The following is a 14,906-nucleotide window of genomic DNA, read 5'->3' as shown; positions in this document are numbered from 1 at the left end:
GGATGCCTCCCATGTCCAGTTCCCTCATCATGATCCACTTGTCATCACCCTACAGCTTGCCAACAAAAGAGTGCGCCGAGTTCTCATAGACAATGGGAGCTCAGTTAACATTCTCTATAAAGCAACACTAGAAAAAATGGGACTCTCCCTTCGCGACCTGAAGGCTTGTGCAACCACGTTGTACGGCTTTTCTGGAGAAGGAACCGCCTGTATGGGGTCCATCGAACTCCCTGTGACCTTGGGAGACTATCCAGTCTCGGTGACCAAGATGATGGAGTTCGTGGTAGTAGAGTTACCATCTGCCTACAATGTATTGCTCGGGAGACCCACCCTGGTCGGGCTGGGGGCAGTTTCATCTGTAAGGCATCTAGCCCTTAATTTCCCAACTCCGAGCGGAGTCGGAACATTGAAAGGAGATCAATTGGCAGGAAGGGAGTGCTACAGCATTTCCTTGAGGGGAAAGAAACAAACGAGCGCTCAAGCACTCGTTGTCATACAGAATAAAGATGGGACAGTTTTAGAAATTGATGAGGAGATCGATCCGAGGATTGAGGAAAAGGTTGACCTCCAACCTTTGGAAGAGCTCGAAGAGGTTCAGCTCGAGGAAGCTGATCCCTCAAAGAAGGTGAAGGTCGGGAAACACCTCCAAGACGAATCAAAATAGCAATTAATTTGCTTTCTGAAGAAAAACCAGGATGTCTTCGCGTGGTCACACTCTGACATGGTGGGAATAAGCCCTAATGTAGCGAGCCACGCATTGAATATAGACAAAAGCTTTCCCCCGAAGAAGCAAAAGCGAAGGCAGCTGGATGAAGACAGAAAGAAAGCACTAAAGGAGGAGGTGGACAGGCTGAAATCAAATAATTTCATAAGGGGCGCTTTTTACCCGGACTGGGTGGCCAATCCAGTGTTGGTCCCGAAGCCCAATGGGACGTGGAGAACGTGCATTGACTACTCGGACCTCAACAAGGCCTGCCCGAAAGATTGTTTTCCCCTGCCGAGAATTGACCAGCTCGTAGACGCCACGGCGGGGCATGGTCTAATGTCGTTCATGGATGCCTATTCTGGATATAACCAGATTCCCATGCATGCCCCCGACCAAGAGCATACGAGCTTCATCACAGATAAAGGGCTCCACTGCTACAATGTCATGCCATTCGGACTCAAGAATGCCGGAGCCACGTACCAGCGGCTCGTAAACATGATGTTCTCAGAGCAAATAGGGAACAACATGGAAGTTTATGTTGACGACATGCTTGTAAAGTCTCAACTTAACAAGAACCATGTTGATGACCTCGAAGAGTGCTTTAGCGTGCTAAGAAAATACAACATGAAGTTGAATCCTCAAAAGTGCACTTTTGGGGTGTCTTCAGGAAAATTTCTGGGTTTCATTGTCAATTCTCGTGGGATCGAGGCTAATCCCGACAAAATAAAGGCCCTGATCGATATGCCTTCGCCTCGGAAACATAAAGATGTTCAAAGCTTGACTGGCAGGATGGCAGCTTTGAGCAGGTTCATCTCGAAGTCAACGGACCGCGGTCTCCCATTCTTCAACTTATTAAAAGGAAGTAAGAAGTTCGAATGGACAGATGAGTGCGAGCTAGCCTTTCAGGAGCTCAAAAAGCACTTAGCCGAACCGCCCATCCTATCGAAGCCTGAGACGGGGGAAATACTGTTCCTATACCTCTCAACTACCGAACACGCGATAAGCGCGGTGCTCGTACGAGAAGAAGAGAAATTACAGAAACCCGTCTACTATATCAGTAAAAGATTACTGGGGGCAGAATCAAGATATCCACTGATGGAGAAGCTTGCCCTCAGTCTAATCCACTCATCTCGCAAGCTCCGCCCTTACTTTCAGGCACATCCTATCCATGTACTGACAGATCAACCATTAAGGCAAGTCTTGTCTAAACCAGAGGCGTCTGGTCGACTCCTAAAGTGGGCTGTTGAGCTCGGACAATTCGAGATCACCTACCATCCGAGAACGACCATTAAGGCACAAGCGTTGGCGGATTTCATAGTGGAGTGCACCGGTATAGCCGACGACGAGGTAACAACCACGGCCCACGAGCTGTGGAAACTTTACGTCGACGGGTCATCAAATGAAAATGGAGCGGGGGCAGGAGTTATTCTGATCACCCCTGCAGGGAGCAAATTTCACTCTGCGTTAAGGTTCGGCTTTAAAGCATCTAATAATGAAGCTGAGTACGAGGCTTTACTTGCGGGACTACGAATAGCAAAAGAGCTCAAGGCCAAAGATATAAATTGCTACAGCGACTCCCAGCTCGTTGTTAATCAAATCTTGGGAGAATACCAGGCTCGTGATACAAAAATGGCAGCTTATCTGGAGAAGGCAAAGTCCGCATTAGAGTTTTTTGAGTTTTATGCAATCAAACAGGTTCCCCGAGAACAAAACTCAAATGCAGATGCCTTAGCTCGGCTCGCCACCTCCGCCGAAAATGAGGAGCTGAATGTTGTACCCGTAGAACACTTGTCAGCACCCAGCATTACTGAGCCTGACGAGGAAGATGTGTGTATGATCAAGACAGAGCCGACCTGGATGAGCCCGATAGTTGAGTACCTCGAAAATGGAATTCTTCCAAAAGATCGAAATCAGGCTCGGAAACTAATGTATCAACTTCCTCGTTACACCATCCTGAACGGAAGGCTATACAGAAGAGGGTATTCCATGCCATTGCTCAGATGTGTAACTCCTCCCGAGGCAAAGAAGATTATTGAAGAAATTCATGAAGGGTTCTGCGGAGACCATACCGGGGGGCATAGCCTATCCAAGAAGGTTATACGCCAAGGATATTTCTGGCCAACCATTAAAACGGACTCTTTCGAGTACGTGAAAAAGTGCGACAAATGCCAGAGATTCGCCACAATACCCCGAGCTCCACCTTCCGAACTGACCATGTTGACATCCCCATGGCCTTTTGCGGTGTGGGGCATCGACCTCATAGGCTCGCTCCCAACTGGCAAAGGAGGAGTAAAGTATGATGTGGTCGCGGTTGATTACTTCACAAAATGGACGGAGGCTGAACCATTGGCGACCATAACTTCGAAGAAGATCCTAGATTTCGTGGTAAAGAACATCGTCTGCCGATATGGAGTGCCAAGAAAGATTGTGTCTGACAACGGAACCCAGTTTGATTGCGACTTATTTACCAAATTTTGTAACAAGAACGGTATAACAAAGAGCTTTTCGTCAGTGGCTCACCCTCAGGCGAATGGTCAGGTCGAAGCCGTTAATAGAACTCTCAAAAGTTCTTTGAAGAAAAAGTTGGAAGAAGCAAAGGGACGATGGCCTGAGGAATTACCTCAAGTCCTTTGGGGATATAGAACTACAGCTCGGACATCAACTGGACATACCCCATTTTCTCTAGCATACGGCTGCGAGGCAATGTTGCCCATTGAGGTCGAAATTCCAACGGTTCGAACTCAGATTTACGACCAGAGCTCCAATCATACTCAGCTCGAAGAAACCCTAGACTTGATCGAAGAAAAAAGGGAGGAGGCTCAGCTGAGAAATGCTGCTTACCAGCAACGAACCACAAGATATTTCAATAAAAGGGTTCGAGATCGAAAGTTCGGAGTAGGAGATCTGGTATTGAGACGCGTATTCTTAGCAACCCGAGATCCAGCAGCAGGAGTACTCGGGCCAAACTGGGAAGGACCATACTAGATAGAATCAGTCATCCGCCCTGGCGTATACAAACTTGCGAGATTAGATGGGAGCCTCATACCACGAGCATGGAATGGCGAACACCTTAGACCTTATTATCAATAGTATAGGAAAAGTGTTGCCTGTAACCATGATTTTTTATCTGTTAGTTTGTTTTTGAATAACATGTCTACTTTGTTTCGCATGTAATTTTTTTTTTTTTTTTTTTGCAATCTCTCTTAATTTAATAACCTATGGTCACACTCATAGGATATTAAGGGGGCATCATTGGTATACATACCAGCAGCTTAAAAAATAATAAATAATAAATAAAACATAAAGTATTTGGATATAACCAAATACGCGAGCTTAAATAGTTCGGACTTAACCGAGCAAGCTTAGATAGTTCGGACTTAACCGAGTTATCAAAAGCATACTAAGTGTTTGGATATAACCAAATACGCGGGCTTAGATAGTTCGGACATAACTGAACTACCAAAAGCCTAAAACGTTTGGGTTAACCAGATGTGCAAGCTTAACAGGTTTGGAACAAACCAGCCAAATTATCGATCGATGATAAATGGGAACCTAAACCTATTGCGAAATATGTCGAGATCGAGGCTGGAATATCTTAAAAAGAAAAATAGTTTCGAACTCGTAACCTCGGAGCCAAAATACTGAGGAAGAGGAAAAGTGACTAAAAAGATAACCAAATCATTCATATTACATACCATATAAGTACTTTCGAGTTCATGGTTGAAGTAATATCCGACCTTGATAAGTAACGAGGTCGGAAACGGATAATTCGAATAAACTATGCATGAATGCATCGAATTTCGAGCCTAAATCCAAACTATGTTTGTATGCGTAAATAAACATAACCGGTTCATCAATTATAAAAATGTGCAAAATATTTCGAGCCAAGGAATGTAAAGCATGTAAAAGAATTAGTTAAAGAAATTGTATCAGCCCCATGGGCATAAAATAATTACATAAGGGGACGCAGCCCCGATAACTGATTTCTCCGAGATCGGATTTAAGGAAGAGGAGTCTCCTTGGCCTTCTCAGCATCAGTGGCACCGGATCCCTCAGGACGAATAGCATGACTATCCTGCTGGGCCGCCTCTCGAGCAGCTGCACTTGCCAAAAGACGGGCATTCCACCGCTCAACATATGTGGCTTCGAGAGGACCCAGGAAGCTGGTGTCAAGCTCGACATTGTCGGCCCAAAGCTTGTACATGGCCTGGTCGACCGCTTTCTCCCTCTGCTCCTTAAACTCATTCAGGAGGCGGGTCTTCTCGCTCTCCATGAAATCGAGGGTGGCAGACTTCTCCTCTTAGAGCTTGGCATTGGCCTTCTCGAGCTCAGCGTTTGACTTTTCAAGCTCCTCGAGACGGGTCTTCAATTTTTCAAGTTCAGACTTCGAGTCTTTGAGCTCGTCAGCCATCTTCAGCTCGAGATCCTTCGACTTCTGAGCCAGAGATAAGCTCGTTTGCACCTCGTTGGTCAGCTTGTAGTTGAGTTGTGCTGAAACAACAAGGGCCTGAAACACAAAGAACGAATCAGAATTATAATCAGAGACATAAATACTCTAAATAGAGTTGAGAAGGCTACCGCGGCGGAGAGTTCGATACTCTTCTCATAAAGAGTGTTGCAGTCCGAGGCCTTGCGCACGAGGTCCCAGTGGTCGGCGCCAAAGCCAGAAAATCTCTGACCCACCCGAGAAAGGACGTCCGAGCTGAGAATCGCCCCTTCTATCCCAGCGGCGCCATCAAGTACATATTCCTCAGTATGAGTTCGGGCCGTTGGCAGCTGAACCGTTGAGGTAGAAGGTTTCTTCGGGGGCCGAACAACTATTAACCGGGACTCGGTGGGAAGCTGTGAGATGGATGCAGTAGGGCCTGACCCATCAACCTGGGCAGTCGGTTCCTTGGAGGTGTTCGCAGTGATCTGGGCCGTGGGAGTCGTCTCGTGATGTTTAGGTACCTTGGACTGTCGGTCGGGCCTCTTTGGTATCCTCGGGCGTTTGCTCTTCTGGGCGCCAGCTCCCCCATCACTAAAGAGCACGGCGTCGAGGTCGGGATTCATGGCACCTGCATAATGACAGTGAGTTAAACAATGATAATAACTTTGGGAAAATATGTAAACCAGTTGAAGAAAAAACCTAACTGAGACTCTCCCCCGAGCTCGAGCTTGGGGACCATGAAATTCCCCCGTCTTCAGAAGAGGCGGGGGGAGTGCCTTCCCTATAAGTTGGAGATAACCTCGAAAGGTCCCTATAATCATTGGTCCCATACTGCACAGCTATCCCATTCCACACCTCGTCTGTGGTGTACATAGTGTCGTATTTCCCGAGCCCACTATCAAACCTATGGACACAGTCATCTACCCAACTCCATATGTAGAAGTGGTATCTATCCTGTGGGCACGAGACTAGTCTATTGGGCCTGTGTTTTAATAAAGTGGGGGACCACATTCGCGAAGTAGGAAGGGTTTTACCTCCACCGGAGTCCGAACTCGAGGCTTCGTCATTGGCCTCATTTCCCGACCGCGGACTTCTCGAGCGAATTGGGAGAGATGCTTTCTTTTCTCTCCTAGGAGGAAGGATGCCTGTGGGCAGTGGCACTTCCTCCCAGCGTCCATATTTTTTACTGGACCAGTCAGAGGTTGACTGGCCCTGTCCCAAAAACCCACAAGCTCGTAGCTTGTCCTCATGTAATAGAAATGAGAGAGACCTCCTGCCGTATGGGAGTCGGAGCAGGGCCTCTCTGTGCTCCTTCATTGTTTCATCAAGGGTGGGACGCTGAAAGTTAGCTGAAAGACGAGGTACACTTCAACTAAATATGGATTTTAGGGCTAAAATTCCGAGCTTAAAAATAGAAAGTAACGAGAACACTTACGAATCCGCCTGAACGAACGGTGTCGAGACGGGGACAGACCGTCTGTCCAGAAAAAAGCCTTCTTGAAGTCAGGAGGGTGGTTCGGAAGATCTTCAAAGATCTTTGTCTCTTTGGGGTAGCTCGAAAGATAGTAAAAATCATCTCCTCCCCGAGCTCGGGAGGGATTACTCTTCAAACAAAAGAGATATAAAATCTCTTGGGGTGAAGGCCCTGTCCACCCCAGCTCGTGGAACAAGGACCTCAGGGCAGACAGCACCCTGTATGAGTTGGTGTTGAGTTGGAATGGAGCCAACCCAACAAAATCAATGAAGTCTCTGAAAAAGGACTTCAGGGGCAGCAAAGCTCCTGCCCTTATATGTTCCTGGCTCCAGGCCGCGTATTTCACACTGGAATCGCGGCCCCCAGGAGCGAAACAGCTCCGTTCATGCCTTGTCGGAGCTCGACACTTCAGTGTGTCCAACGAACCAAGGCCATGGAGGGCCAAGATATCAGTTATTTGGTCGGCGGTGGTAACCGAGCTCTGGTAGAATTCGGCTTCAAACATCTCCCTCCTAGGCTGCGAAGACGAAGGCTCCGCCATTAAGGAAAACTGGAGTTCCCCTGGGTGGTATGCAACCGTGACTTTTAACGCTGGGTCGAGGGGAATTGGCCTAGGTCCAGGGTTGGGCTCCGGATAGATGGCTTCCCGAAGAACTCTTCTCTTCTTTTCAATGACCTCGTCTATCTGACGACGATAGTGGGCTCGAATGTCCTCCTGCTCGCGCGCAAGTTCGTATTCTTTTATCCGACGTTGGTTCCGGGCAAAGACCGATTCCGGGCTCGGAGATTTGGGCTCGTAAGGGACTGCTCGTAATGACCCCCACCGTCTTTCCGAATTCTGTGACATCTAACGAGAAAGAAAAAATGGTGAGGGCCATGCATGCAAGGATCACGAGCTCGATGGGATGAGCTCGGATATCTAAGGACAAGAAACTAAGTATTAAGACCCTCACTAAAGAGTCAGAGCGCGTGTTCCACAGGGAAGAAAAAGAACGTGGATGATTTTTTGAAAATCCCAAAATTCAAGGGAAAGAAAGGTGGCGGTTAGCCAGGAAAGGGCATTTTTGGGTTTCGTGTAATTGTCAAGAACAAGGGTTTTTACCCGAAAACTTAGTGTACAAGAAACATGGCCTAAAATTTTCAAAACCCAGAAAGTTGAAACTCCGTTCAAAGGACAAAACTGGGCATGAACCAGAGGCGGACATCCAGAAAGAAAATCCAGATTACATAAAAGCCTATTGATTCAAAACCTCCTATCGTATCATTCTAGTATACGCAACAAGTACGACATAAAAAAAAAAAAGAGCTAAAAACAAAAATGGCATACTTACACAGTGATGGTGATTGCAGCAAAATCGTCGTTCGGAGAAGAGGTTGCAAGAAAGAACTCACTGACTCGAACAGACCAGGATTCCTTTGTTTTTTGGGTCGAGAAAACATGCACGGGACGGAAGCTTCTTAAGAAAGTTTCTGGCTTTCTTGTTTTTCTTTTCTTTCTGGTTTACGATGAACAAACGTAAAGAAGAAGACGAAGAGGAGGTCTTATATATATAGGTGGGAAAACTAAATTGATCAGGAGCGTTGGTTAAAATCCTCACAGATCGAATGGATGGGAATCGGTGACAAGATGGCGCCGAAAAGTTGTCAGACGAACGATCGTGGGCGTGTTCCCAAGGTACTCAAGTACCTAAAGTGAGCAATACCCATCTGGCACGTGTCCATTTTCAAGAGTGTGACGGTATGGTTCCCATAAAGAGTAGTTCAAAAGTTTCCTTCTCTTAGGATTCGAACAAATACTTTTGAGGGGGCAAAATGTTATACCCAGATTTCGAGCCATAGTAAATATGACCTCGAAAGTTGAGTTCGCAACAAATGGTCTCGTGAGGATTAGAGTGATCTAGGATTGTAAGTCGAGCCTGCAAAGTATGATGTATGATCTCGAATGCGGTGATCTCGAAATGACCTCGATCTCGAAAGGTAGCTCCGAGAACACCTTCATCTTCAGGAACTTCGGAGCATGGTTCTTGAGCTCGATATCCCATCTCGAAAGAAACGTTAGCTCGGGAGATGTCAGTGGCTCGCACAATGACATGAGACCAGAAATGCTGGAGCCTTGAAGATACGCTATAACCACCTTGAATATCTACAAGTATTATAACTATGAGATGTAGCCCTCATTAATTGATGTAAATCCCCAAGAATTGTGGGATATTATTTAATACAGTTATACGCCCCCTGATCTTTGGGGGACGTTTCCTTTTATATCTGATTATTGGCATTTAAAGCCATTTATTTTTATTCACAAAAGAGTAACTACCCAAAATATGTGGGATAGTATTCTGCATCCTTCTCTATAAATAGAGAAGGCATGCACCATTGTAAAGGACCGAAATTTTGATCCTTGAGAGAAAACTCTGTAGAATTCATGCTAAAGAATTGTTCAGAGATAATCTTGAGGTTAATAACAGAGACTCGTGGACTAGGCAGATTTAACTGCTGAACCACGTAAAAAACCGTGTGTTTGATTCGTTTGTTTCTTTTGGCCATTGTCTTTAATTGTTTACGTGCTCTCTTCTTTTATCTGTTGACGAAAAACGGCGTCAACAACATACTTATCATATGCATCATCATCATCCCATACTTAACTCATTAGATATACACAATCAACGTAGTCATGTATCTTACACTTAAGCATAAAATGTGAGATTTACTTACCTTAGGTCCTTAGCTTATTTTAAAACTGTTCACCAAGAGTCAATCAATCAAATTCATACAAATCCTATTCAAGACACATCATTTATTAAATTCTATCAAAATCGTAAATATACACTATTAATAGTGTATATTAACAATACCAGAAACTATATAAATAATAATAATAATTATTATCAACGTAATGCAAATAACTCTTCATATAAAACCATGGTTTAAACCTTGCTCATAAGATAATGTACTCTTATGATGATAATAATAATAATAATAATAATAATAATAATAATCCCAACAACAATAATAATTATCGTCTATAAATAAACTTATTTCAATATGAATAACAAAATACTTCAATAACAATACGATATGAATGTATATATTCAAATAGTCATTTTATAAAAGATATCATATTTTTAACATAAAATTGTAATTAATAATCGATATAATGATATTAATATAAATATAAATATTTATATTATTATTAATTAGTCATAATATCAACTCTAGTGATATAATAAATATACTTTCTCCAAAATTCCCTGGTCTTACAAATATCAATAACTGTAAGAAACTAATATTTGATATTATTTTAATATTCAAATATTAACAAAAATATTAATATATAATAATAATTTTTAAATAATAAGTTTACTATAAATCACACTTTTCATATATATTTTTATATATATAATAAGTGTATAGATAACATAAATTATTGGTTTTAACGGTTTTTTTATTTATTTTTAAGGTTAACTTTAACAGAATATTCTTATATTTAACAGTAATTTATAAATACTTAAACTTAAATAAAATAAAATAAATAATTAAAAAATTAAAATATGATATTTTTGAGATATTTTGCAATGATAATTATTTTAAAATAATTAATAATTAAACAAATTAAAAATAAGATATTTTTCAGATATTTTACAATGATAATTATTTTTAAATAATAAATAATTAAACAAATTAAAATATGATATTTTTTAGATGTTTTACAATGATAATTATTTAAAAATAATAATATCATATATTTTATAACTTAAATAAACATTTAATTAAACTTAAAATCACTCATTAGAATAATATCATATTAAACATATAATATAATCTACTATAAATTAGCACCAATTTTTTTTTTTTAAAAAAAAACTTGAAAGAAACTTAAATTTAAAATCCGCGTATAATATTTAATATTACATTAAACATATAATATACAATCTCTTGTTGTCACTCCCAAATTCATAAACTAGAACGAACATAAACTTAAACAAAAAAAATAAATTATTTAATTAAAATACGATATTTATTTCAAAATGTATATAACATTAATATAAATTTAATAAAAATAATTAATAAATTCTATAAATAAAACTAAGCAAACGTACAAATATGCACGTTTCTTGTATCTAGTATATATATATATATGAAACTATATTCTTAATTTACTTAACAAAATAATAACAATAATAATTAAAATTTATTAATCATAATAATTTTCATATTAATAGAAAATCAACTAAATATGTATTTTTATAATTTATTTAATATCTAATATTTTCTAGAAAATTGGACAGCACAACAGCTATAAAATGGACAATCCCAAAATCAAAACCTGTATCAGAAATACATATAATCCCAGACAACCAGTATAATTACAGAAAAATATTCAATATATCAAGAATATATAATTATATACTATAAATACACATAATAACAATTACTCTAATCAATAACAATATAGGTCAAATAAGTTATACCACAATGATCGGGTTCCACAACAAGTCAAACTGTAGCGTCCCGGAATTTTACTTAGTTAGCTAGATAGTAGTAGTTGTAGTATTTTAGATTCCGTGGATTTTGGTTCAAACCGGGACTTAGTTGGAAACTCGTAGCAATAGTTATGGATTTTATAAGTTTAACCAATAGTTTAAGAATATTAATTATAACATAAGGTTTGATTAATATTGCTGGTTATTAATATGATAATTATTATAACCTAAGGTTTAGATAGAGTCAATAAGAATATGACACTTGTCATGAGCATGGTTATTCCTAAGGCTTAGATAGAACCAATAGGATTATGACACTTGTCATACGCATGATTATTAAATAATTATTATTTTAATAATAAAATAAGGGAAATATAAGACTTAGTTTTCACTAGAATCTGTTAGGAGCATGACATTTGTCACAATTTTATTTAATTGTGGATTAGGTTGTTATTTAGATTATTAAATAGATTTTCCCGTAACTTTAGGGTACTATAACTTCTGACATATTTTTGACCTAGTTATGTTATGAATTTTGAAAAATAGTATTTCTAGAAAGTTATAGATAATTGAATTAGCTTTCTAACGGTATAAAAATGGTCTAAATCGAAGTGCTACATCTCTAGATATATTAATTTTACTATATGTGATTTTAGAATTACGAGACTTAGGAAGTTAGAAGTTAGGATTCTATTATTATTATTATTATTATTATTATTTATTTATTTTTAAAAACCAACTTTGACTCCTTAGACCAACCTTTGATAGTTTTGACCGAGTCTTCAGCCTCTAATTGACGAATATTCAAATATCTTCAATAAGATTCATTATTTTTATTCAAGCCAAAAAGAAGATTTTTATTCATAGAACTCTATAAATAGGACTTAGGACTCAGCCTTTTCACTTACTCTTCAGTTGTGATCAGACTCCAAGGTGCTAGTGAGACCATAAGAGTGATAAACAGTTGGGTTGGGAAAAAGCTTTTCTATTCTTAAGCTTTATAAAACACTTTGGGAAGTGAGGTTAAAGTGTTTCGGTATTGGAGTTAGACTAATCCATAAGGTCAACTAAGGTACCCTTATTCTTAAGTTTCATTATGTTTGATTCCTTAGTTTTTTTAGTTTTCATTCAGGTTTTTGTCGTTAGGATTTTAAGTTATTTTAACTTAAGGTGTTTTTCGTTAAGTTTCCTCTTGGTGGTTTAGTTCTATTCCTTCATCTCTTTCCTTTAGAAATACTCACTATTTTTATTGCTGGTTTTAGGAGTGTACCAAGTCCCGCATTTGTTCTCAATTATCCCGGTGTTGGTAAGGAAAATTAGATATTTTAGTATTATGATCGAGTTTATGTAATGTATGATATAGTTTATGTTTGTATGACCTAACATTTCAGGTACAATAAAGGGGTAAGTGTGTCTGGACCTAAGGTGTTCAATGATGTATGACGGACTATGTCCGATAGGCTCGGTTGCCAAAACTTTATGACGGACCTATGTCCGGTGTATGACGGACTTTTGTCCAGGGCTTAATTGCTACCCCTATATAAGCATTTATCTTTTTATTATATCTGATTTGTTATTTTTAGTTATGATTATGATATATGACCTATAGTTATGATTTATGACCTATGATTATGATCTATGACTTATGACCCATGACTTATGACTTAGAGTATGATTTATGATTTATGGCTTAGATTATGATTTAGAATTATGACTTAAGATATGATATGATCTAGATGTTGTGTTTGTATGCCTTTGGTGAATATATGTTATGTTTGATTATATGACTAACCCTTGTTTGTATTTTTCTTACTGGGCTTAGAAGCTCACTCCTTATGATGTTTTTATTTCAGGAAATTAAGGATAGAAAGGCCGGTGGCGAGTGGGACCTAAGAGCTTCGTGATGTATTCGTTGGGGACCATATAGTCAAGCAAGATCAAGTGGGCCAAATTATTTATTTATTTATTTTAAAGCTTGTTTTATTTAAATGTTGCTCATTTTTATGTTAAAGACAAGTATTTTAATTTTATTAAACCATGGATCCATGTATTTATTTTTAAGTTTTTATTAAATAAAAGAGCAATATTTACGATTATGACATAACACTGTGTTCTCAGTAATCTATGAGAAATTAGAGCGTTATACAAACGATGATTTTTTGAAACTCAAAACGTACTTCGGAACCTCGAACACTAAGTTTCGACCGTCGGTCTACGATGGATCGCGGTGGCTCGTGGTGGGCCCACCACCCAACTATGGTAGATGTAGGAATAATTTATTGGGTTTTGAAGCCCACAACACGAGGAACACGATGGTGGTGACGGATCGGCAAACAGATGCTCGAGGTTGCCGAATCACAACTTTGAAGTCGCACGGTGGCCAAACTTAAATCGACCGGTTGAGGTGCTTAATCGGCGAGTGAGCTCTAGATTCCTGCGTGGTCGATAGTTTGGAGGCCTCTAAATCCAACGGTCCGGCGCGTGGCTATATGTGGTGGCTGGAAAGTAGTCTTGTGTCATCGGCAACAGTAGCACGCAAAGAGGAGAAAGAAAGAGAAAGAAAGAGGAAGAGAAGGAGAGAGAAAGAGAATAAAAAAAAATTCTGAGGAGAGAGAGAGAGGCTCGATTAAAAGGCTGAAGCCTCTTTTTTTTTAAATTACACTTGGACCCAAAATATTAAAATTCTTTTCAAATAAGTTCTTTAGCAAAACTTTCTTAATTTTATAAAAATCTCCAATTAAAATTATATGACATTTGGGTCCAATACTTGACTACTGAAGTTTCTCTCTCTTTAATCTCGTTAATAACATAAAATCATATTTTAAACACTATTTTTCCATAACTATTTCTTAAATTTGTAAACTTGTACATTTTATGTATTGAAACTTTGATTTATAATAAAAAAATGTATTATGAAAATGTTGGATATTACAATGATCCTTGTTTCTTATTACTGTTTGGTTAGTGAGAATGTGAGTGTAATTATCATTCTCCTTTCTTTTCTACATAAACCCATCGTCATAAATATATATTAATGGTATTAGTAAATTAATCTTGATACAGTTGTTGCTTCTGCTTATGGTTGCAAGTGTCATATGTGAGGTTATTCCATATGATGCTGCTTCTATTGAGAAAGGTAATGTAACGCCCTGGTTACCCCAGAACAGTTACGGTGAACAGTGAACCGAAAATTTGACCCGCTACCCGAGTCCTTTGGTTAAAAACGTGATCTAAGTGTTATTATCAGGTCAAGGTGAAAAACCAGTAAAAATGAAATGATACATTTCATTAAGTAAATAGACTGCTGATGAGCCTTTCAAAATGTTTACAAGTAATTCGTTATGCAAAAGGGTCACTACAGTTTCAAATTTACAATCCCCGCCGACCTGAGCGGAAAAAGTAGGGTAAACCCCTAGTCCCTCTGAGAACTCCTTGACCGTGGTGGTCAAGCGGCCCAGTATGTACACAACATCGCCCAAGCTCTCCACTCAGGGTTAGTCGAGCTTCTCTTTCCCTTTACCTGCACCACATAGCACCCATTAGCCAAGGCCCAGCAAGAAAACAGAATAAAGCATGACATAATATCAACAGCGATCATAATAACCATTCGAGACCAATAGTCCAATACAGATAGGTGACAGTAGCGAAAGTCACAAAGATGGGTATAGCTCCCTCTAGCCATGTGACGATAAGGTCACCAAGGCTTAACTGATAAGTGGTTCTTTCATAAGTTTGATCAGGACAGGTGCATGGTGATTGGTCACCAACATAACCTTCCTCCCGACTCTAGAGTCGTAAATGTGGACAACGTCC

The sequence above is a fragment of the Humulus lupulus genome, chromosome 2 (genome assembly GCF_963169125.1).
Source record: "Humulus lupulus chromosome 2, drHumLupu1.1, whole genome shotgun sequence".
NCBI classification, from domain to species: domain Eukaryota; kingdom Viridiplantae; phylum Streptophyta; class Magnoliopsida; order Rosales; family Cannabaceae; genus Humulus; species Humulus lupulus.
The sequence above is the reverse complement of the archived record's forward strand: the minus strand, read 5'-3'. Positions refer to the sequence as shown.